Source organism: Rhinopithecus roxellana, chromosome 3, assembly GCF_007565055.1.
Source record: "Rhinopithecus roxellana isolate Shanxi Qingling chromosome 3, ASM756505v1, whole genome shotgun sequence".
Classification (NCBI taxonomy): domain Eukaryota; kingdom Metazoa; phylum Chordata; class Mammalia; order Primates; family Cercopithecidae; genus Rhinopithecus; species Rhinopithecus roxellana.
In genome coordinates, this window is record NC_044551.1 from 40577553 (window position 1) to 40603916 (window position 26364).

At 40.0% G+C, this 26364-nt stretch overlaps 1 protein-coding gene and 1 long non-coding RNA gene across 2 annotated transcripts in view; one reads left to right on the forward strand and one right to left on the reverse strand.

The window, feature by feature from the left end:
* The window catches only part of IRGM (immunity related GTPase M), a 36653-nt gene that overhangs the window by 1923 nt on the left and 8366 nt on the right, over positions 1-26364 (reverse strand).
* LOC115896522 lies at positions 9500-16538 on the forward strand. Its single transcript, XR_004056431.1, has 3 exons — positions 9500-9620; positions 9765-10072; positions 16505-16538. It is a non-coding gene; the product is annotated as an uncharacterized LOC115896522 (long non-coding RNA).

The following is a 26364-nucleotide window of genomic DNA, read 5'->3' on the forward strand; positions in this document are numbered from 1 at the left end:
TTAAAATCTGTGTAATCCTGGGCAGGCTACTTACCCTCTCTGTGTCACTAATTTTCCAGTCATGTTTCTTGCAAGTCACTAACCTTCCAGCCAAACCATTGGCTACAGTCTGTGAATCAGTATATAATTTCACATCTGGCCACTTTTCATTCCATGCAAAGTGCACAACCAGGTGCACTGCTCAAAGTTCTGCCCACTGGGAAGATTTTCCTTCATGACTGTCATTCAGGGATGAACTAGAAAGAGGTTATATTGCTGCAGCTGTCCACTTTCAGGTGGTGCCTGCATGTTGTGCAGAACTATCTGTGAACCAGGCACTAGTCTTCTCTTTCTCTGTCAACTGATCATAAGGAACTCCCCATGAGACCATCAGTGCAGGCTGTGGGAGAAAAGGCAAGGTAGCAGGAATGGAGTATATGGGCATTTGAGCCACTTCCTCATGTAACTTACTAGTGCTTTTAGGACCTACTCAAGCCCAATTATATATACACCACTTCCATTTGATGATGGAATGCTGCTGTGCATGCCCCACTTTATGGCTAGATGGGTCAGAAAGCACCCAGTTCATGATAGACAGTTCAGGTTGCATGGTGACTTGATGACCCATAGACAAATGTTCAGTTTCCACCAAATCCCAGTAACAGGCCAAGAGCTGTCTCTCAAAAGGAGAGTAGTTATCTGCAAAAGATTCACCTATGAGGGTGAATCACCTATGATTCCCCTATGAGGGTCTGCCAAAGGCTCCAAACAACATTCCTCTCTGCCACTGATGCCTCAAGCACCATTGGATCTGCTGGGTTATATGGCCCAAATGGTAGAAAAACTTGCTCAGCAGCCTGGACATGTTGCAGAGCCTTCTCCTGTTCTGGACCTCACTCAAGATTGGCAGCCTTTTGGGTCACTCAATAAATAAACCAGAATAACACACCCAAATGAGGAATGTGTTGTCTCCAAAATCTAAATAGGCCCATTAGCTGTTATGCCTCTTTGTAGAAGAGGCCAAATGCAGCAACTTATCCTTCACCTTAGGAGGAGTATTTTGACAGGCCCCAACCACTGGAGCCCTAGAAATTTTACTGAGGTAGAAGGTCCCTGAATTTTAGTCAGATTTATTTCCCATCCTCTGGCATACAAATATCTCACCAACAAATCCAGTGTGTTTGCTACTTCTTGCTCACTGGATCCAATCAGCATAATGTCATCAATGTAATGGACCAGTTTGATATCTTGTGAAAGGGAAAAGTGATCAAGATCTCTCCAAACAATATTATGACATAAAGCTGGAAAGTTGATATACCCCTGAGATAGGATATTGCTGGCCTTGCTAGCTGAAGGCAAATTGCTTCTGGTGGGCCTTATGGACAGGAATGGAGAAAAAGGCATTTGCTAAATCAATGGCTGCATACCAGGTACCAAGAGGTGTGTTAATTTACTCAAGCAAAGAAACCATTTCTGGTACAGTAGCTGCAATCAGAGTCACCACTTGGTTAAGCTTATGATAATCCACTGTCATTGTCCAAGATCCATCTGTCTTCTTCACAGGCCAAATAAGAGAGTTGAACTGGGATGTAGGGGGAATCACCAACCCTGCATCTTTCAAGTTTTTGATGGTGGCAGTAGTCTCTACAGTCCCTCTAGGGATGTGATATTGTTTTTGATTTACTATTTTCCTAGATAGAGGCAGTTCTAATGGCTTCCATTTAGCCTTTCCCACCATAATAGCCCTCACTCTACCAGTCAGGGAGCCACTGTGGGGCTTCTGCCAGATGCAAAGTATGTTTTTTTTTTTTTTCTTTTTTCTTTTTTTTTTTTTTGAGACGGAGTCTTGCTCTGTTGCCCAGGCTGGAGTGCAGTGGCGCAATCTCAGCTCACTGCAAGCTCTGCCTCTGGGTTCATGCCATTCTCCTGCCTCAGCCTCCCTAGTAGCTGGGACTACAGGCGCCCACCACCATGCCTGGCTAATTTTTTTGTATTTTTAGTAGAGACGGGGTTTCATGGTGTTAGCCAGGATGGTCTTGATCTCCTGACCTCGTGATCCACCTGCCTCGGCCTCCCAAGTGCTGGGATTACAGGCGTGAGCCACCGCGCTAAGCCTGCAAAGTATGTTTATGCCAATTATGCATTCTGGCACTGGGGAAATGACCACAGGATGAGTCCAGGGACCCACTGGACCTACTCTAAGTCAGACATAAGCTAAAACTCCATTAATTACCTGACCTCCATAAGCCTCTACTTTAACTGGAGGACCACAATGACGTTTTAGGTCCCCTGAAATCAATGTCAGCTCAGAGTCAGTGTCCAGTAATCCTCAAAATGTCTCATAATTTCCCTTTCCCCAATGCACAGTTATCCAGGTGAAAGGCCAGAGGTCTCCTTGGGGAAGGATGGGAGAAAGATTAACAGCATAAATTGTCAGTAGTGTACTGGGGTCCTTCCTCAGGGGGACCTGGCCTCCTCTTCATTCAAGGGGTTCTCAGTCTGTAAACTGGTTCAAATCTGGAAATTGATTGAGGGGCTGTGATTCTCTGTTTATATAATTCAAGTTAGTCTTTTGTCCACTCGGCCTGGAAGTTTTCTGCTTACATAAATTAAGTAAGAATGTAGTGGGCTTCCTATCAATTTCACTTTTAGGAACACTGTGATTAATTAGCCAGTGCCAGAGCTCTACATGAGTCAGACTATTCTGATTGCTGCTTTGCCTCTGCTGTCCATTATGGTAGCTATGCCCACCTTGCCTTTGATGGTTGAGTGCCGCCACTTGGCTCGTGCCACCTCAGGATCCAATTATTCCCATTGCATTTAAATTTTGTAGTTGAGTGACTGCAGTTCCCACTGTTAGATCTGGCATACATAGAAGAGCAATCACAGAGCTTTTCAAGGATGCAGATGCTGCCCTCACAAATCTATTTTGCAAAGTATTGGTGAAGGGTATGTCTTCTGAACCCTCCCAGCTGGGATGAGTAGGTCTAAAGTGACTAATCCACACCAGCATCCCAATCTTCCTAAGCCTTTTGATCCCTCCCTGTACATTACACCAAGGGAGATCAGGCATTGCCAGCTCACCCACAGTGGGCAATCTTTTCAGCTAACCAAGCAAACAAATTATTAGAACCTTTTTAACTCCCTGAGCTGCAACATTAAATGCATAATCCCTGTGTAGTGGGCCTCAATCAATAAATTCAACCTGATCAACCTCTATGTTTCTTCCACTATTATCCCACACCTTTAATAGCCATTCCCTGCCTGTTCTCCAGATTTCTGTTTATATAAATTAGAAAACTCAAGTAGTTCTTTTGGAATACAGCACACCTCCTTGTGGGTCACACTGTGAACCTCACCTCTGGGGGCCTGCTTCTAGTTATAGATTTGGGGTGGGTCCTGAGGAGAATAAACATTGTCTTGCCTCACAACTGCCTCAGGGGAGGCCATCAGTGTTGCCAGCTGGCACTTAATCCTGCGTTTCCAAAAAGGGAGAATTATTATGAGGTTAGACAATGTGATGTTTTTACGGTACACTTAAAAATTTTGTTTAAAACAGACATTTCTAAGTGTCTACACTACACTCTTCTTTTTTTTTTTTTTTTTTTTTTTTTTTTTTTTTTTGTTTTTTTTTCGAGATGGAGTCTCGCTCTGCGCCCTGCTGGAGTGCAGTGGCCGGATCTCAGCTCAACTGCAGCCCGCCTCCGGGTTACGATTCTCCGCCTCAGCCTCCCGAGTACTGGGACTACAGGCTCCCGCCACCTAGTTTTTTGTATTTTTTAGTAGAGCGGGTTCATGTTAGCCAGATGTCCGATTCTACCGTGATCCGCCCTCTCGGCTCCAAAGTCTGGATACAGGCTTGAGCCACGCGCCGGCCACACTCTCTAAAACCCCAGATGCCTGTTTCAATAACGTTTAGTCAATAAATATTAACATTAAAAAGATGCGGGCGCGGGTCACGCCTTAATCCCAACTTGGGAGTCGAGACGGGCGGATCACAGGTCATATCATCTGGCTAACACGGTGAAACCCCGTCTCTACTAAAAAAATACAAAAAACTAGCCGGGCGCGGTGGCGGGCGCCTGTAGTCCCAGCTACTCCGCAGGCTGAGGCAGGAGAATGGCGTGAACCCGGGAGGCGGAGCTTGCAGTGAGCTGAGATCCGGCCACTGCACTCCAGCCTGGGCGACAGAGCAAGACTCCGTCTCAAAAAAAAAAAAAAAAAAAAAAAAAAACAAAAGCAAGCAGTTTAAAGCTGAGATGAACTTATCTGTTAACACTCTTGGGGTTCCATAAGGAAAAACAGGTTTGTCCCCCGAAAGGAGTCTGGAGCCTTCTCTGTTTTCTTTAAGGAACCCCACCCAGGCTGTTATAAACTATTTCAGGTCCCTCATGCAGCAGAGGGTGCAAGAGAAAGGAGAGACAGCAGAAATAAATGAATAAAAGAGTTTGATCAACTGAGAAGAAAAAACTTTTGCTCAATAAAAAGGATAATGTCCTAGGAAAGGAAACAAAAAACAAATATAAAGGCCTTTTAAATACAAACACACACAGACACAGACACGTCTTGGACATTAGCTTTTAATTAAGCTGACTTTAACCATTGAGCTCCTTTAAACAAAATCTTTTTAAATCTCATTACCATATTTCAGCTAGGGCAGATTGCCACTATTTCAGAAGTACCAAGTATCAAACCAGAAAGGGTTTGATTTAGGAACCAAAATCCAGGCTGTCGTGGTGGAAAAAAGGCAGAACCTTAACTATCATGCTGTAGCATGGGGTGACAGCCATTGCTTTCAGTTTCACCTGGCTAGAAAAAGGTGACCTTATATGTAAATAAAGTCCCTTAAGTAGTCAAAATCAGAAATCTTTCCTTTTTTTTTTTCCTTTTTCTGGTCGTTTTTCTCCTCCCACCGTAGGACCTTTTTTTGGTGGAAATTTAGCCATTTCAGAGACCTCATTCCTCATAATTTGGAGCTTTCTTTCAGATTTGATCAAGATGGATAGAGCTGGTCAAACCCAATGGGAAACAAATCAAAACAGCAACAAAAACAGAAACAAACAATAACAACAACAAAAAAACAGTTCAGCAAAACAAATGATCACATAACGCATATGATTACTGAGTGTTCTAATGGTAAGGAGAAATTAAGACCAGCTGGCTGTTAATTTTAACTTTAGCCAAGACAAACCCCAATTTAGTTACCTACCTAGGAATGGGTCTTAGGCTGAAGACTGCTCTCTACCATCCTAGGACCAGGAAAAAAAAATCATCTTCCCTGTTGGATGCAAGCTCAAATTCCATAAAGGAGTTACCTGCCATCCATCATCTTGGAAGCAGGAAGAACTTGCCTTCCTTGTGCTTTTCTTTCCAAAAAAATAAAAATAAAATATAATAAAGGAGTTGTATAGCAAAATAAAATTTAGATCTTGATTAAATGTGGAGAGATTAAGGATTCTCTGAAGGGTGTGCTTCCAGGCCTCAGCAAATTGTCTTATTGGTTTGAGCCATAAAGATAGCTCAAGCTGGTGCCAAGCACTGATAGGAGCTTTGTCAAAAATCAAGGGCACCTCTACTCAGAATCCCTTTGTAGTTACCAAAATGTAAACCCCAAAATCTGAGACAGGTCTCAGTTAATTCAGAAAGTTTATTTTGCCGAGGTTAGGGAGGTGCACCTATGTGTTGACTGTAATGGTTCCTATTTCAATTAATAAAGATGTGTTTGAGCCTAGTTATAATAATTTAAAAGTCGTGGTCTGAAAATGCAATTACTTTTGCACCAATGTAAGTATACATCTTACTGCAAGTTTCTCTTTATTCTCATCTGTACCCCAGATATTAGCATTATTTTTCTTTCCTCCTTGGAGATATAGGCTTGGATCCTCCATGTCCACAGGGTTTGGAGGTCTTTTGGAATCTTTAGTAATTCCTACTATTTTTTAAATCCCTCTTAAAGAAACATAATACGCAGGTGGAAATTGCAAATATCTTCAGCATGTTGAGAGGAATATGAGACCAATTAAGAGCAATAATCAAAGCTGATCCTCTTACAACTACATGAAAAGTTGCCGAAGAACTCAGTGTTGACCATTCTATGGTCATTTGGCATTTGAAGCAAATTGGAAAGGTGAAAAAGCTCGAAATGCTCAAGAGCTGAGCAAAAAAATAAAAAGAAAAATTATTAACATACACCCCTCATGTATTAAGCCAGGAAGAAATAGAAACTCTGAACAGATCCATAGCAAGCAGCAAGATTGAAATGGTAATTTTAAAATTGCCAACAAAAAAGTCCAGGACCAGATGAATTCACAGCTAAATTCTTTCAGACATTCAAAGAAGAATTGGTACCAGTCCTACTGAAGCTATTCCAAAAGATAGAGAAAGGGAATCCTCTCTGAATCATTCTATGAAGTTAGTATCACCCTAATACCAAAGCCAGGAAATGACAATATCAAAAAAGAAAACTACAGATCAATATTCCTGATGAACATAGATACAAAAATCCTTGCCCGGGCGCGGTGGCTCACGCCTGTAATCCCAGCACTTTGGGAGGCCAAGACAGGTGGATCACGAGGTCAGGAGATCAAGACCATCCTGGCTAACACGGTGAAACCCTGTCTCTACTAAAAATACAAAAAATTAGGCGGGCACGGTGGTGGGCGCCTGCAGTCCCAGCTACATGGGAGGCTGAGGCAGGAGAATGGCGTGAACCCAGGAGGCGGGAGTTTGCAGTGAGGCCAGATTGCGCCACTGCACTCCAGCCTGGGCAATAGAGTGAGACTCCGTCTCAAAAAAAAAAAAAAAAAAATTCCTCAAAAAAAAAATACTAGCTAACTGAATCCAACAGCATATCAAAAAGATAATCCACCATGATCAAATGGCTTTCATACCAGGGACACAGGGATAGTTTAACATATGCAAGTCAATAAATGTGATACACCACATAAACAGAATTAAAAACAAATTAACACGATCATCTCAACAGACAGAGAAAACATTTGAATAAAACACTTAACAAAATCAGCATAAAAGGGACATACCTTAAGGTAATAAAAGCCATCTATGAGAAACCCACAGCCAACATTATATTGAATGGGGAAAAGTTGAAGGCATTCCCCCCTGAGAACTGGAATAAGACAAGAATGCCCACTATCACCACTTCTATTAAACATAGTACTGGAAGTCCTGGCCAGAGCAATGAGAAAAGAGAAAGGAACAAAAGGCATCCAAATCGGTAAAGAGGAAGTCAAACTGTCACTGCTTACTGGTGAATTGTATACCTAGAGAACCCTAAAGACTTATCCAAAAAGCTCCTAGATCTGATAAATGAATTCAGTGAAGTTTCAGAATTCAGTGTAAAATTAATGTACACAAATCAGTAGCACTGCTACACACCAACAGTGACCAAGCTGATAATCAAATCAAAAACATAACCACTTTTATAATAGCTGCAAAACAAAAACAAAAACATAAACAAAACCCACTTAGGAATATACCTAACCAAGGAGGTGAAATACCTCTAGAAGAAAAACTTGAAAACACTGGTGAAAGAAAACATAGGTGACACAAACAAATGGAAACACTTTCCATACTCATGAATGGCTGGAATCAATATTGTGAAAATGACCTTACTGCCAAAAGCAATCTACAAATTCAATGCAATTACCATCAAAATACCATCATCATTCATCACAGAACTAGAAAAAACAATCCTAAAATTTACATGGAACAAAACAAGAGCCGTACAGCCAAAGCAATACTAAGCAAAAAGAACAAATTTGGAGGAATCACATCACCTGACTTCTAATTATACTATAGTCATTAAAACAGCACGGCACTGGTATAAAAATAGGCACATAGACCAATTAAACAGAATAGAAAACCCGGAAATAAACCCAAATACTAACAGCAAATTGATCTTCGACAAAGCAAACAAAAACATAAAATAGGGAACTAACACTGTATTCAACAAATGGTGCTGGGATAATTGGCAAGTCACATGTAGAAGAATGAAACTGGATACTTATCTCTCACCTTATATAAAAATCAACTCAAGATGGATCAAAGACTTAAGTCTAAGATCTGAAACCATAAAAATTCTAGAAGATATTAGAAAAACATTTCTAAACACTGGCTTAGGCAAAGACTTCATGACCAAGAACCCAAAAACAAATGCAACAAATGCCAAGATAAATAACTAATTAAACTAAAAAGTTTCTGCACAGCAAAAGAGATAATCAGCAGAGTATACAGACAACCCACAGAGTGGAAGAAAATCTTTGCAAACTGTGCATTCAACAGAGGACTAATATCCAAAATCTACAAGGAACTAAAATAAATCAGCAAGAAAAAAACAACAACAACAAATAATCCCATCAATACGTGGGCTAAGGACGTGACTAGACAATTCTCAAAAGAAGATATACAAATGGCCAAGAAATATTTTTAAAATGCTCAACAGTCACTAATTATCAGGAAAATGCAAATCAAAACCACAATGCAATACTATCTTACTCCCGCAAGGATGGCTATAATTTAAAATTTTTTTAAAAAATAGATGTTGGCATGGATGAGGTGAAAACAGAACACTTTTACATGGCTGGTAAGAATGTAAACTAGTACAACCACTATGGAAAACAGTATGGATATTTCTTAAAGAGCTAAAACTAGATCTACCATTTGATCCAATAATCCTACTACTGAATACGTCCTCAGCGGAAAAGGAGTCATTATACAAAAAAAAAAAAAAAAAAAAAAAACCTTGCAGATGCATGTTTATAGCAGCACAATTCGCAATCTCAAAAATATAGAACCAGGCCCAAATGCCCATCAATCAATGGGTGGTGTATATATATACCATGGAATACCATATATATACCATGGAATACTGCTTAGCTGTAAAAAGGAATGAAGTAATGGTATTTGCCGCAACCTGATGGAGTTGGAGACCATTATTCTAAGTGAAGTAACTGAGGAAATAGCGTATGTTCTCACTTATAAGTGGGTTATAAGTGGGAGTGAAGCTATGAGGACACAAAGGCATAAAGATGATAAAATGGACTTGGTGACTTATGGGGAAGATGACTACACATTGGGTACAGGGTACATTGCTGCAGGTGATGAGTGCACAAAATTTCAGAAATCACCATTAAGGAAATTATCCATGTAACCAAATACCACCTGTTCCCCAAAAACCTACTGAAATTTTTAAAAAAGAGAGAGAGAAAAAAAGATGTGTGATTTCAAAGTGAAATATTAGTGACTTAAATGAGTACACTGAAGAGTTTCTGCACTTCACTGTGTGTTATGTCAATAAAACGAATAAGCAAAAAAATCACTTGCAAATAGATAAAAAGTAAAAATGTTATCATCAGAAATGAAAATTATTTTAGTGGGTAATCAAAATGTGAAAGGGTCAATCTACTTCACTTTTTTTTTTTTTTTTTTGAGGCAGAGTCTCGCTCTGCTGCCCAGGCAGGAGTGTAGTGGCGTGATCTCGGCTCACTGCAAGCTCTGCCTCCCGGGTTCACGCCATTCTCCTGCCTCAGCCTCCCGAGTAGCTGGGACTACAGGCACCCGTACTTCACATTTTTGAAGACTACTTTAGTGTTCCCCCTAAGATACTCATCTCTTGGAAAACGGTAAATGAATGTGCTAAAGGTTATTCGTATTATCAGTTACAGTTATAAAGCAATGGAATTATTTGGGAATAAGAGCTGGTGGGGTTACAATATCTTGTTTTAATATCTGTTCATGGGATATTTTCACTTTTTTTCCTCCTGCAGAATTTTCACGTCTTCAAACTTATACTCTCCTTTTTATTGATTTTTGTCAGAAGTTTCTTTATGTATCATTACCAGAAAGACAATGGGTTGTACTATCTTCAAAATTCCAGATCATCTCATCCATCCATAATGGCATCTGTCACTGCAGTGGTTTCGAAGTCAAGCAGTGGGTGAACTTTCCAGCCTTCTCAAAAAATGTTCCAAAGACTGTTTTAATTCCATCTGGAATTAGAGTATGCCAGTGCCACAGAGGAAGCAGTTTTTCGTCTTTCTCTTCTCCCTAAATGCGGTCACTCCCACACTCTAAGGTGAGCTACTTGCCGTTGGCAGGCATCATTCTTTCCTTTGCCATGGCTCATGTCAGGACAGCCAAAATACCTGCCACAGGAATTCCTAGCCAGGATACCGGAAATGACTTTATCAGAATCTGGGCTGCCTTAGATTGGAATCAATGGCTCACAAAACCATGGAAACTCAGAATCACAGAACAATAGAACCTGGGAGCAGAGTGTACAGGGAGTTAACAATGTAATTTCTTGAAGTTGAAAAGACATCCTTGGCCAAGCGCAGTGGCACAAGCCTGTAATCCCAGCACTTTGGGAGGCGGAGGTGGGTGGATCACTTGAGGTCAGGAGTTCAAGCTCAGCCTGGTGAACATGGTGAAACCCCGTCTCTACCAAAAATACAAAAATTAGCCGGGTGTGGTGGCGTGTGCCTACGGTCCCAGCTACCCGGGAGGCTGAGGCAAGAGAATCACTGGAACCTGGGAGGCAGAGTCTGCAGTGAGCCGAGCTGGCGCCACTGCACTCCAGCCTGGGCAACAGAGTGAGACTCCGTCTCAAAACAAACAAAGACATCCTTTCTGATAATGGAGATTATTTTCCTTCTTATATACCCTTCGTTTAGAAATGTGGAGGGGTGTGTTTTCACATAAAGAATAAACCTGTTTATGTTTGTTGGTTGCTGATTATTAGTCCTGGTGAGTTTTCCCTCTTCATTGCTAATAAGTTTTCCCCAATGAAATCTATTTTAGCCAGTGTGAGTAGAGCAATAACATCTTTCTTTTGAATAGTGTTTGAATAATGTATATGTATTTTCATCCTTTTTCTTTCAAGATTTCTGTATCCTAATATTTAAAATCTGTATCTGCTATAAGCATATAGTTCTTAAAAACTCACTCTACTAATCTTTGCCTTTTACGTAATATTTAGTCTATTAACATTTAATGAAATTTTGATATATTTGAGTTTACATGTAACATCTTCCAAATTATTGTCCATTTCTCCTGCCTGTTTTAGTTCTTTTTCTAATATACTTCTGAATTGGCTGAATATTCTTTAATATTCTGTTTTTCCTTTTCCTTTCTCTTAGCTTGTGAGTTATGCATTCCTCCTCCACTAATCCTTTTGTGCTTGTATATGTGTTTGTATTCTGTTATGAGGTTTCTGGATCTTATTTCTTGCACTGCAAAATGGGGACCATAACACTAACCCCATACCTTGTTGTGAACATTAAATATGAATGAGAATGTCTTTGTAAATTCCAAACTGATGCATTTATGTATTATGAAGAGTTATAATTGTTCATTTAAAATTCTTAGTTATACAGATGTTTAAAAAATTATAACCTCATATATTTACATCTATCAGGAGCCTTGAAATTGGGATTTACTGTCCCTTACATGAGAATGCTTTCTGTTTCTCCTCTTCCAATCACCCTAACCCTTGATCCCAACATTAGAATTTCTTCTTGGAAGGCATGGCTGGAGAGCTGCAACCTCCTCTTTTTCTGAATTACTCCGAATTTCTTTCCCATCCTAATATAGCCACTCTTTTCACAGACAATTGTGTCACTGAAATCTTTCTGGACTAGACACACAATCAAGGATATCTGATGTGATAATATTCTTCTCCTCCAAATATTTTTACCCAAATCAGTATCCTGGGGTAGGTTGGCGAGAGGAGAAGGAACAATGGCATGGTGCCCTTTTGAACATGTGGCTCACCTTTTCACAAACTCACCTTATCTCTCCTTAATGTCCAGCATGTCCCTTGAATGTCCAATTGGTCTGTTCCAGTGTTATGCACTGAATAGTGTCACCCCAAATTTATATGTTAAAATTCTGACACCAATATCTCATAATGTGACTGCATTTGGAGACTGGGTTTTTAAAAAGGTAATTAAGGTTGAATGAGGTCACTAAGATGGGCCCTAATCAAACATGCCCTGTGTTCTTATAAGAAGAGGAGATGAGGACAAATATGCTCAGAAGAAAAACCACATGAAGACATAGAAGACGGCCATCTACAAGCCAAGGACAGGGGTGCAAGAAAAAAATCAACCTTGCCAGTGACTTGATTTTGGGTATCTATCCTCCAAAACTGTGTTTAAGCTACCGAGTCTGTGGTACTTTGTTATGGAAGCCCTAGCAAACTAATACATCCAGTGTGACTGGGCAGCCTATTGCCCTTGCCTCTGGTGATATGGGCTCTTGACTTGGATATTACTTACTGGATGTTGTTGCCTACATTTCCAGGTCCCCTCCACTCTTAGCCCTATGGGACTCCTCTTTGCAGCAGTCTATTAAAGTTCTACAATCTCAGACATTGAACACAGACCTCCTTTCAATGAGCCAAAACTTACCATTTTCAGAGAAACATTGGCTTTCCTTCCCTTCATATCTCTGATTTGGAACCGATTCTGATCCAGTCTCCTGGAACGCAACACTGTGTTCTCTTTTATGAGATGTAACTCTCTGCTGCCAGTCTCCCACTCTCTTATTTCAATTTTCTTCCTTTTCTAGGATGTGACCACTCTGTTTTGTTTTCTCCCTCCTGTCAGTATCTCCTGTCTATCACAATAGCTTAGTCAAGCTGGTCTCTCCCCCAGATGACTTCATTTATTCCTCGATCTGTGAATATTTCACATTACTAATTCATCAGTGTTCTGTACCCTGGGAACTGCAGAAATGGAAAGAAGTGGGGTTATTACTTTTTGTCGTGTTTAGTCTACTCTTAAGTTTATTATGTTCATTGTTAAGAAAGGTTTACTAATAGATGTTCAATGTGTATTGAGATTATAGGACTGGTTTTCCTTTCTCTTTATACTAATTTGTGTGTTAATTTAAAAACCTAAGAGTACTCAAACAAGAAATCAATAGAAATATTAAACCCACTTAAGAGGAAAGGAAATAATCAAGACCACCATTTCCCAAGGAAATAATCTTGCAACATTAGTCACCTCCATTTCCTTGTCTCCGCTTCTCATCTGATTGCCAAATCAAGTCTTATTCCTCTTCTTGATATACTTACAATGCCTTATTTCAGTCACTTATTACATCATACCAATTTATTGCAAAACACTTTCCTTGGGTTAGACTGTCATCTCACCTCTATTCAGTGGAATTCATGCATGTTGCCAGAATGATCCTTCAGAATCAGAGATCTGGCCATTTCACAATCTAGTTAAAAAACCTCATTGGCCTCCAATTATCTTCTTAGCTCCTGTCTTGTATTCAGTCTTATCTGTAATCTCCATCCAACCTTTTAACCATCCTGATATTTCACTCCTTTCTTTCAAAGGACTCACCCTACCCGTACCAAATAATCTGTAGCCTCTCCCTTCTACTTTTTCTTATATTTTATTAATATCTTTCAGACATATCCACCTGATCAAATATTATGCATTCTTTGGTGCCACCTCAAACACCCCCTGCTTCATGATGCCTTCTCCCATCTTGGCAATTGGATGTGATCTGACTTTCTATGTCCCAGCAGTTCTTTATTTAAAATTCAATTATAATATGCTATTTTGGATTATACTTATTCTTTATCTAATCTCTCTCTTTTCCCCAATCCCAATAAATAAAACAGCATTGGAAGGCAGGGTAATTTTTCATCAATGTATTCTTTAAAAAATTTTTTTTATTATTATACTTTATGTTCTAGGGTACATGTGCACAACATGCAGGTTTGTTAAATATATATACGTGTGCCATATTGGTGTGCTGCACCCATTAACTCGTCATTTACATTAGGTATATCTCCTAATGCTATCCCTCCCCGCTTTCCCCTCCCCACAACAGGCCCCGGTGTGTGATGTTCCCTTTCCTGTGTCCAAGTGTTCTTATTGTTCAATTCCCACCTATGAGTGAGAACATGCAGTATTTGGTTTCTGTTCTTGCGATAGTTTGCTGAGAATGATGGTTTCCAGCTGCATCCATGTCCCTACAAAAGACACGAACTCATCCTTTTTTATGGCTGCATAGTATTCCATGGTGTATATGTGCCACATTTTCTTAATCCAGTCTGTCATTGATGGACATTTGGGTTGGTTCCAAGTCTTTGCTATTGTGAATAGTGCCACAATAAACATACGTGTGCATGTATCTTTATAGCAGCATGATTTATAATCTTTTGGGCCAGTAATGAGATGGCTGGGTCAAATGGTATTTCTAGTTCTAGATCCTTGAGGAATCGCCACACTGTCTTCCACAATGGTTGAACTAGTTTACAGTCCCACCAACAGTGTAAAAGTGTTCCTATTTCTCCACATCCTCTCCAGCACCTATTGTTTCCTGACTTTTTAATGATCGCCATTCTAACTGGTGTGAGACGATATCTCATTGTGGTTTTGATTTGCATTTCTCTGATGGCAAGTGATGATGAGCATTTTTTCATGTGTCTGTTGGCTGCATGAATGTCTTCTTTTGAGAAATGTCTATTCATATCCTTTGCCCACTTTTTGATGGGATTGTTTGTTTTTTGCTTGTAAATTTGTTTGCACTCTTTGTAGGTTCTGGATATTAGCCCTTTGTCAGATGAGTAGATTGCAAACATTTTCTCCCATTCTGTAGGTTACCTGTTCACTCTGATGGTAGTTTCTTTTGCTGTGCAGAAGCTCTTTAGTTTAATTAGATCCCGTTTGTCAATTCTGGCTTTTGTTGCTTTTGGTGTTTTAGACATGAAGACCTTGTCCATGCCTATATCCTTAATGGTATTGCCTAGGTTTTCTTCTAGGGTTTTTATGGTTTTAAGTCTAACATTTAAGTCTCTAATCCATCTTGAATTAATTTTTATATAAGGTGTAAGGAAAGGATCCAGTTTCAGCTTTCTACTTATGGCTAGCCAGTTTTCCCAGCGCCATTTATTAAATAGGGAATCCTTTCCCCATTTCTTGTTTTTGTCAGGTTTATCAAAGATCAGATGCTTGTAGATGTGTGGTATTATTTCTGAGGGCTCTGTTTTGTTCCATTGGTCTATATCTCTGTTTTGGTACCAGTACCATGCTGTTTTGGTTACTGTAGCCTTGTACCGTAGTTTGAAGTCAGGTAGCATGATGCCTCCAGCTTTGTTCTTTTGGCTTAGGACTGTCTTGGCAATGCAGGCTCTTTTTTGGTTCCATATGAACTTTAAAGTAGTTTTTTCCAATTCTGTGAAGAAAGTCATTGGCAGCTTAATGGGGAGGGCATTGAATCTATAAATTACCTTGGGCAGTATGGCCATTTTCACAATATTGATTCTTCCTATCCATGAGCATGGAATGTTCTTCCATTTGTTTGTGTCCTCTTTTGTTTCATTAAGCAGTGATTTGTAGTTCTCCTTGAAGAGGTCCTTCACATCCCTTGTAAGTTGGATTCCTAGGTATTTTATTCTCATTGAAGCTATTGTGAATGGGAGTTCATTCATGATTTGGCTCTGTTTGTCTGTTATTGGTGTATAAGAATGCTAGTGACTTTTGCACATTGATTTTGTATCCTGAGACTTTGCTGAAGTTGCTTATCAGCTTAAGGAGATTTTGGGCTGAGATGATGGGGTTTTCTAAATATACAATCATGTCATCTACAAACAGGGACAATTTGACTTCCTCTTTTCCTAATTGAATACCCTTTATTTCTTTCTCCTGCCTGATTGCCCTGGCCAGAACCTCAAACACTATGTTGAATAGGAGTGGTGAGAGAGGGCATCCCTGTCTTGTGCCAGTTTTCAAGGGGGAATGCTTCCAGTTTTGCCCATTCAGTATGATATTGGCTGTGGGTTTGTCATAAATAGCTCTTATTATTTTGAGATATGTTCCATCAATACCAAATTTATTGAGAGTTTTTAGCATTAAGGGCTGCTGAATTTTGTCAAAGGCCTTTTCTGCATCTATTGAGATAATCATGTGGTTTTTGTCTTTGGTTCTGTTTATATGCTGGATTATGTTTATTGATTTGCGTATGTTGAACCAGCCTTGCATCCCAGGGATGAAGCCCACTTGATCATGGTGGATAAGCTTTTTGATGTGCTGCTGGATTCGGTTTACCAGTATTTTATTGAGGATTTTTGCATCAATATTCACGAGGGATATTGGTCTAAAATTCTCTTTTTTTGTTGTGTCTCTGCCAGGCTTTGGTATCAGGGTGATGTTGGCCTCATAAAATGAATTAGGGAGGATTCCCTCATTTTCTATTGATTGGAATAGTTTCAGAAGGAATGGTACCAGCTCCTCCTTGTACCTCTTATAGAATTCAGCTGTGAATCCGTCTGGTCCTGGACATTTTTTGGTTGGTAGGCTATTAATTATTGCCTCAATTTTAGAGCCTGCTATTGGTCTATTCAGGGATTCAACTTCTTCCTGGTTTAGTCTTGGGAGAGTGTATGTGTCCAGGAATTTATCCATTTCTTCTAGGTTTTCTAGTTTATTTGCGTAGAGGTGTTTATAGTATTCTCTAATGGTGGTTTGTATTTCTGCTTGACCAGACCAGACCAGATCAAACCAGACCAGACCAGATCAGACCAGACCAGATCAGACCGGATCAAACCAGACCAGACCGGATCAAACCAGACCAGACCGGATCAAACCAGGTCAATCCAGACCAGACCAGTTCAAACCGGATCAAACCAGACCAGACCAGATTAAACCAGACCAGACCAGATCAAACCAGATCAAACCAGACCAAACCAGACCAGACCAGACCCGATCAAACCAGACCAGACCAGATCAAACCAGATCAAACCAGACCAGACCAGATCAAACCAGACCAGACCAGATCAAACCAGACCAGACCAAACCAGACCAGACCAGATCAAACCAGACCAGACCGGATCAAACCAGATCAGATCAAACCAGACCAGACCAGATCAAACCAGACCAGACCAGATTAAACCGGATCAAACCAGAACAGACCGGATCAAACCAGACCAGACCGAATCAAACCAGATCAAACCAGACCAGATCAAAGCAGACCAGACCAGACCAGATCAAACCAGACGAGATCAAACCAGACCAGACCAGATCAAACCGGATCAAACCAGACCAGACCAGACCAAACCAGACCAGACCAGACCAAACCAGATCAGACCAGACCAAACCAGATCAGACCAGACTAGACCAGATCAAACCAGACCAGACCAGATCAAACTAGACCAGACTTGATCAAACCAGACCAGACCAGACCAGATCAAACCAGACCAGACCGGATCAAACCGATCAAACCAGACCAGACTGGATCAAACCAGACCAAACCAGACAAAACCGGATCAAACCAGACAAGACCAGACCAGACCGGATCAAACCAGACGAGACCAGACCAGACCAAACCGGATCAAACCAGACATGACCAGACCAGACCGGATCAAACCAGACCAGACCAGACCAAACCGGATCAAACCAGACATGACCAGACCAGACCGGATCAAACCAGACCAGACCAAACCAGATCAAACCAGACCGGACCAGATCAAACCGGATCAAACCAGACCAGACCAGACCGGATCAAACAGACCAGACCAGACCAGACCGGATCAAACCAGACAAGACCGGATCAGACCGGATCAAACCAGACCAGACCGGATCAGACCGGATCAAACCAGACCAGACCGGATCAAACCAAACCAGACCAGACCAGACCGGATCAAACTGACCAGACCAGAACGGATCAAACAGACCAGACCAGACCAGACCGGATCAAACCAGAAAAGACCGGATCAGACCGGATCAAACCAGACCAGACCGGATCAAACCAGACCAAACCAGAGCAGACCAGATCAAACCAAACCAGACCAGTCCAGACCAGACCGGATCAAACAGACCAGACCAGACCAGACCGGATCAAACCAGACAAGACCGGTTCAGACCGGATCAAACCAGACCAGACCAGATCAAACCAGACAAGACCGGATCAGACCGGATCAAACCAGACCAGACCAGATCAAACCAGACAAGACCGGATCAGACCGGATCAAACCAGACCAGACCGGATCTAACCGGATCAAACCAGACCAGACCAGATCATACCGGATCAAACCAGATCATACCGGATCAAACCAGACCAGACCGGATCAAACCAGACCAGACCAGACCAGATCAAACCAGACCAGACCAGATCAAACCGGATCAAACCGGATCAAACCAGACCAGACCAGATCAAACCAGACCGGATCAAACCAGACCAGACCAGATCAAGACCGGACCAGATCAAACTGGATCAAACCAGACCGGACCAGATCAAACCGGATCAAACCAGACCAGACCAGATCAAACCGGATCAAACCAGACCAGACTGGACCAGACCAGATCAAACCGGATCAAACCAGACCAGACCGGACCAGACCAGATCAAACCAGATCAAACCAGATCAAACCAGACCAGACCGGACCAGACCAGATCAAACCGGATCAAACCAGACCAGACTGGATCAAACCAGACCAGACCGGATCCAGACCAGATCAAACCGGATCAAACCAGATCAAACCAGACCAGACTGGATCAAACCAGACCAGATGGATCAAACCAGACCAGACCAGACCGGATCCAGACCAGACCAAACCGGATCAAACCAGACCAGACCGGATCAGACCAGACCAGACCAGACCGGATCAAACCAGACCAGACCAGATCAGACCGGTTCAAACCAGACCAGACCGGATCAAACCAGACCAGACCAGACCGGATCAAACCGGATCAAACCAGACCAGACTGGATCAAACCAGACCAGACCGGATCAAACCAGACCAGACCAGACCGGATCAAACCAGACCAGACCAGATCAGACCGGTTCAAACCAGACCAGACCGGATCAAACCAGACCAGACCAGACCGGATCAAACCGGATCAAACCAGACCAGACTGGATCAAACCAGACCAGACCGGATCAAACCAGACCAGACCGGATCAGACCGGATCAAACCAGACCAGACCGGATCAAACCAGACCAGACCAGACCGGATCAAACCAGACCAGACCGGATCAAACCAGACCAGACCAGACCAGACCGGATCAAAGCAGATCAAACCAGACCAGACCGGATCAAACCGGATCAAACCAGACCAGACCGGATCAAACCAGACCAGACCAGATCAAACCGGATCAAACCAGACCAGACCAAGTCAAACCAGACCCGACCAGACCAGACCAGATCAGTTAGTATTCCAAAATATTTGGTAGTAGTGCATTATTTAGCTATATTGGGCATTGAAATCTATAAAGCTTCTCCCTGTGGGAGGTGCCAGCGCCAAGCTATCCTCCCCTGGGTGACTGTCAAGATGACCTCACCCATTTCTTAGTTGTCACCCTGGACAATCAAGTCAGTAGTTGAAAATGGATGGATCCACAGCAGGTGTATCTATATGAAGGAGGAAGAGGAATTAAGAAACTGCAGCAGGCCTGGTGCAGTGGTTCACACCTGTAATCCTAGCACTTTGGGAGGCCGAGGCAGGGGGATTGCTTAAGTCCAGGAGTTCGAGACCAGTCTGGGAAACATAGCAATACCCTGTCTCTGAAAAAAGAAATGAAAAAACTGCAGCAGCATTTTAAAGGTTGGTGCATGGAAGTCATGGAAGGAATACTACCCCAACTGGTAGATGTTGGAAAAAAATATTACCAACATCACAGTTAACACAGAGAATACACAAATATAAACAGAATTTTTAAAAAATCTCCCTTAGAGAGAATAGAATTTTAAAACATTTTATTTTATAATTTTTATTTATTTATTTATTTTTGAAACAAAGTCTCTCTCTGTCGCCCAGGCTGGAGTGCAGTGGTGTGATCTCAGCTCACTGCAGCCTCGGCCTCCTGGGATCAAGCGACTCTCTTGCCTCAGCCTCCTGAATAGCTGGGACTACAGGCACATGCCACAATTCCCGGCTAATTTTCGTACTTGTCGTAGAGACGGAGTTTCACCATGTTGGCCAGGATGGTCTCGATCTCCTGATTTCGTGATCCACCCGCATTGGCCTCTCAAAGTGCTGGGATTACAGGCATGAGCCACCATGCCCAGCCTTGATACATTTTATTTTTTAAATCACAGATTTAGCTTAAAAAATGTGGACATATATACTTTTAAATACTGTTTTCTGAAATATTCCCCTATGTTAGTCAATGCTGTTAGAAATTTATAATTTATTGTTATAATTTTCAGATCTCTTGAGTTTTGAAGTTGAAACATGTTTTAACTTTTAAAAAATGAGTGTCTCCTAATTAACATCTGGAGAAACTGTTCTTTAAGAGAATGTTTCAGAAAGTCTAAATTAATTGATATCAAATTTTCCCCTTTTACAAAACATATTGTTTCTGTGTTTTTGCCTTCTCCCTAATAGTCTTACTTCGTGTTTGGCTAGTTTATTTTTCTTTTGCTGCAGTGAACATACTAGTGTTTTACATTTCACTGGTACTCATTTTATCTGCTCCACTCTGGTAATCAGGTTACTCAGGTCAATAGAACCTGAGGAAAGAACCCCTATGTCATTCCTAAGTGAACTCAAACTAAAGGTGGAGAAAAGATGAAGGTGCCTTAAAGAATCTACTATGTTGGAAAATCAGACCTAATATGCTGACCTCAAGGCTACCTTACCATTCCTCCTTGTCACTTTTTTGATAAGTTTGCATTCTTCCTAATCTGATCACTTCCCATATGCCTACTAAATGTCTAAATCAGCAAACCATTTCAGTCACTTCTCTGGTGGCCAACAGAAAAACTAATCATTTCAATGATTTTAATAAAATTCAACTACTTACTAAGTCATCACATAATTATAATGAATAAAACAAACTCTTCCTTAAAGACAAAGAAAAAATGATAAAATTTCACTCTGCTTCTATTCATTTTTAAGCTGCCAATTATTACATTTATTTTTAATTAGAAAATAAATCTAAGTTTGAAAAAAATTACTGTGCATGTTGAATTTCATTTACCTCATCAACAAAGATACACTAGGAGCTATGCCAAGTAGGAGAATTTTGAAAAGTATAACTCAAAGCAATGCTGGCTAGGAGCCAGGCTATGGGCCTTGGTCATACTTGCATTCACAGTACTGAATGATATCAGCAAAATGGTAAACTAAGAATCTCCAAACCTTTGTTTATTCACAGAAAAAATACTATGGATGGTTTAAATAACTTTATAGAGACTCTGAAAAACAGAAAAAAAGAGCAACCAAGTAAATTCTCATCAAGAAAAAGTCATATTCAAAATTATTGTGTTTTTACTCATTTAAAACATTATGGGACTTCCAGAAAGAGAAGAAAGGGACAGATAATTTATTTGAAAAAGTAATAGCCAAAAGCTTCCCAAGTTTGAGGAAAGACATACAAAGAAGCTCTATGAACCACAAGATAAAGCCAAAAAGACCCGTACTGAGACAAATTATAATCAAACTCTTAAAAGACAAATAGAATCTTAAAAGCAGCAAGAGAAAAGAGACTCATCATATACAAGCTATCGTCAATAAGATTATCAGTAAGTTTCTCAGCAGAAAGGTGGCAGGCCAGAAGGCACAGAGATGATATATTTAAGGTGCTAAAAGAAAAAGAAAAATACTTGTCAACTGAGAATTCTGTATTTGGCAAAACTGTCCTATTAAGATTAGGCAAAAAGAAATGCACCCCCAGGTAAACAAGCCAAGAGGCTACATTACTACTAGCCCTGCACTACAATCAGTGTTGAGGCAGCCCTTCAAAGTTGAAATAAAATGACAATAGACAGTAACTTGAACACATAGGAAAATATAAAGATCTCTGGTAAAGGCAAATACATGGACATTATAAAAACTAATGTTTTTATATAATTTTGGCTTGTAACTACACTTTATTTTTTATACAATTTAAAAGGCAAATTCATAAAAATAATTATAAATCCATGTTGATAGGTATACAACATACATAAAGATTGTTTTTTTGACATAAATAACATAACAAAGGGGGGAAGGAAAGTTGTAAAAAAGCAAAGTTGTAAAAAAGTGTGCAACTGAAGTTTAAGTTGGTATTAATTCAAAATAGATTGTTAGAACTTTGTACTGTTACATGTAACCTCCATGGTAACCACAAAGAAAATATCTACAAAAGGTGCACAAAAGGAAGTGAAAAGGAAATCAAAATGTGTCACTATGAAAAATGAACTAAAAACAAAGGAAAGTAATAATTGAGGAAATGAGAGACAAAAAAAAAAAAAAACTGTAAGACAAAGAGAAAACGTCAAAATGGCAGAAGTTCCACTTCATCAGTAATTGCTTTAAATGTAAATGGATGTTTCTGTCCAATCAAAAAGCAGATATTGGTAGAACAGGGTTGGGGAGATGTGATACAATTATATGCTGTCTTTATAGATACTTTACAGATTCACTGTAGATCTCAGGATACCATAGTTTGAAAGTGGAAGAGTGGAAAGAGATATTCCACGCAAACAGTAACTGAAAGAGAGCAGGGTTGGCTATACTAATATCAGACAAAATAGACTCTAGGTTAAATTTAAATTAAAAACTGTTACAAGAGACAAAGCAAGACACTACATGTAAATAAAAGAATCAGCTCTATTAAGATATAATACTTATAAACATATGTACCAAATATCATATCTCCAAAATATATTAAGCAAGCATTGATAAAATTGGAGAGAACAAATAGACAGCTCTACAGTAATAGTAGGCAATGTCAATACCCCTCTCTCAATACTGGATGGAACCACCTGTCTTGAACAATACTGCAGACCAATTGGACCTAGCAGACACATACAGAACACTTCACCCAACAAGATTCCATTAGAATATATGTTTTTTTCTTAAGTGAATATGGAACATTTTTCAGGAGAGACCATACGTTAGGCCACAAAACAAGTGTTAATAAATTTTAAAAGATTGAAATTATGCAGCGTCATTCCTAATTACTATGAAATAAAACTAAAAATATCAGAAGAAAAACTGGAAAATTCACAAACGTGTGGACATTAAATAACACACTTTTAAACAACCAATGGGCAAAATAAGAAAAATTAGAAAATACCTTAGGACAAATGAAAACACAATTTGCAAAAACTAATGCTGTAAAAGCAGAACTAAGAGGGAAATTTATAGCTTTAAATACTTACATTTTAAAAGGATAAAAGATTTCAGTTCAACAATACAACTTTATGTTTTAAGGAAGTAGAAGAAGAATAATGATCTAAACCCAAAGCTAGCAGAAAAAATAAAATAATAAAAGATATGAGCAAAGATTACCATAATTCATTTGAGAATGTTGCCTAAAAATACAGTAAAGACACTCAATATTATTTTCTTTTCTATTAGAAATTCAATAATATGCACTCTTAAAACACTTCTCCAGGAAATGAGATATTATTATAGACAAACTAACCTGAAATAGAAATAGTTGTTGGATTCTTCTGCTTGTTCCTAGAGTTGAGAATGAAAAAGGGTACATTCTTGTTGAGATTAGTTTCCAGAACTGTAGCCTCAATGGAGACTTGGCCTTTTCCATTCTCTGCAGAATATGGCTTTAAATTATGTCCTTAGAGTTCTCTCTAGCTTATCCCATGCTCTGGGTACCAGCCTTCATACTTACACCACACTGCATCACTGGCATCACTGCTCTTAATGAGAATGCGTGAACAATTTCCTAATTTCATGAAATAAGAAGTGGACAAACAGCTCAATTAAGAAATGAATATCTAAAATGGGTTTTGACTATAGTTTTAGTATTTTGAATAAGGTGAGCCAGATGGAAAGAATGTCCATCCCCTGTGCAACTTAGGTAGAAAAAATAATTCCGTTAATAATTTAATCAGAATAAATGATTGCTCTAAGGAATCAAATACACAGCAGGAAAAGATAAGAATAAGAAATCTTTAAGAACTAAGGTTCTTAAAACATAAGAATATATGATAGTAATGAGAAGCTGAGTCTAAGAATTTATAGTAATATCAGAAGTACACCAAAAGCTGATTGAATGGCACAGTTCTGATTTAAAGTCATTACGCTACCACGGAGCTCAAACTGTCAAAGTGAATTTATGAAAATTATACAGCTTACTTAATACTGAATTTTACTAATTGATGAAGAATATGAGCAAAAAGCAAGCAGAGAAACAGCAACACCCATCTTTGAAAAGGCCCAAAAGATCAGACATACTTCCAAAAATATCTGTTTTTGCACTGTAATGTACTTTGTGTCTGAGTAGGAGATTAATGTTACTGTATGTACCATGTACATGCCGTACATGTTAGCCCTAGGAGGCCATTTAAGTTTAGAGCTTCTTAGGTTTTACATTCCATTAGTTGTACAGGTAGGAAATTACTAACTTTAGCTCTCCAAGTTGTGCCCTGTACTTCACAAATTCCAGATTCATCTACAATAAGCAATGCAAAAAGCCTATTAAAAACATTCTTAGGTGAGAACTTCTTGGGTTATCTTCCTGCTTGTAAATACCATCAGAGTGTTTACACCCAGTGCAGTGCTGGGAGTGACAATGGATTGAATCAAGCAAGATTCAGAAATATACAAATGATTCAATGGCCCTTTATATTCAACTCTCCAAACTTGAGTTTTATATACCATCTTCTCAAAGGAACAAAATAAAAAATTCAATCATATACAACAATTTTGTCTGTTATAAAGTTGAATGTTTGCCCCACACCTGGCCTGCCATCGTACATTAGGGGACCATGGATGATCAAAAGAATCCCTGTCCTGATGAGGTCACTGCTGATGCTCTTATTTATGCTAAACTGTGAACATTTGATGCACATGGGTTCATGATTCTTTACCAGCCATACCAATCATGTCTAGGACAGAAAAGGGGGAAGAAGATGGAGTGCATGCAACACCCTACCCCATTCTCTGCCATCATCTGACTCTGCACCTGCTCCATCTTCCCTTCAAGACCAATGGTAGGAGGGTGCTGCTTGTGGTAATCAGGTCACCAGGTTGCTGTTCCAGGGCCATATGCAGGGAGTACAACCAAAAGCACAGGCTTCCCTCTATCTTTTTGTTCCTGCCCAACTACCATGTCAATTCTTGCCCTGAAATTTGACCTATCCCTCTTTTCCAGTCCAAGTAACATGGTTTTTCTTACCTGCATGGCTTCATTGAAACCAAAACTAACATTTCCAAACACCTGTCTGTTAAAAGTAGAGATGAATTTTGTTTTTCAAATTTGAAAATGCTCATTAAAATAGAAAAATAATGTGTGCCAGCTGAGTAATACTCAGATGTCTCTGTACAAGAACCCTTCATCCATCTCTGCTTCGCAGTCCTCTTGGGTCTGGGAGCTGACCTCAGGCACAGCCAGGCAAGGAACACATGGCTCACTCTCAGTACAGGGGGTGGAAACCAGAATAGTCAAGACCAGTCTGGCAACATAGCAAGACCTTGTCTCTACAAAAAAATTTAAAAATCAGCCAGGCACAATAAGTGTGTGCTTGTGGTCCTAGCTACTCAGGAGGCTGAGGCAGGAAGATACCATGAGTTCGAGGCTCAAGTAAGCCATTAAATAATGGTACCACTGCACTCCAGCCTGGACAAAATAGCAAGACCCTGTCTCAAAAAAGGGGAGTATGTAATAATATATCTTCCCATTCCATATTTATCCACCCCTTACCCCTGAGAAATGACCATAATATCCTTGCAGAACTATTGTATGTATACATGAGCAAGTATGCACAAGCTATTTCTCTGTTTTACAGACATGGAAGCATTTCTTAAATAATATCGAACAACTTATTTTTTCTTAAACATGTTGGTAATTGTTCTATATCAGTATATGAAGACCTCCTTTGAAGAATTTTTTTACAATTTCTTATTATTAGGAAATGGAACTTACATAATAGTGCATAATTATGTACTGTTTAAATTATAAGCACACATCTTTTACTGCCATACAGATTTTTTAAAATTACAGATGTGAATAGCATCTCAATAAAGCAGACATTTAAAAAATAAATGAATGAAAGAAAGGAAAAGAAATAGGACCCTTCCGCAGCACAGAAAACTCTCTCGTTCCCTACAAAAGCTAGAGTTTAAAACCAGCCTGACTATTGGGTGTATTTTTGGGTTTTTTGTTTGTTTGTTTGTTTGTTTGTTTGTTTTTGAGATGGAGTCTCTCTGTCGCCCAGGCTGGAGTGCAGTGGTGCCATCTCGGCTCACTGCAAATTCTGCCTCCCAGGTTCACGCCATTCTCCTGCCTTAGCCTCCCGAGTAGCTGGGACTACAGGTGTGCACCACCATGCCTGGCTAATTTTTAAAATATATTTTTAGTAGACACGGGGTTTCACCATGTTAGCCACGATGGTCTCGATCTCCTGACCTCGTGATCCGCCTGCCTCGGGCTCCCAAAGTGCTGGGATTACAGG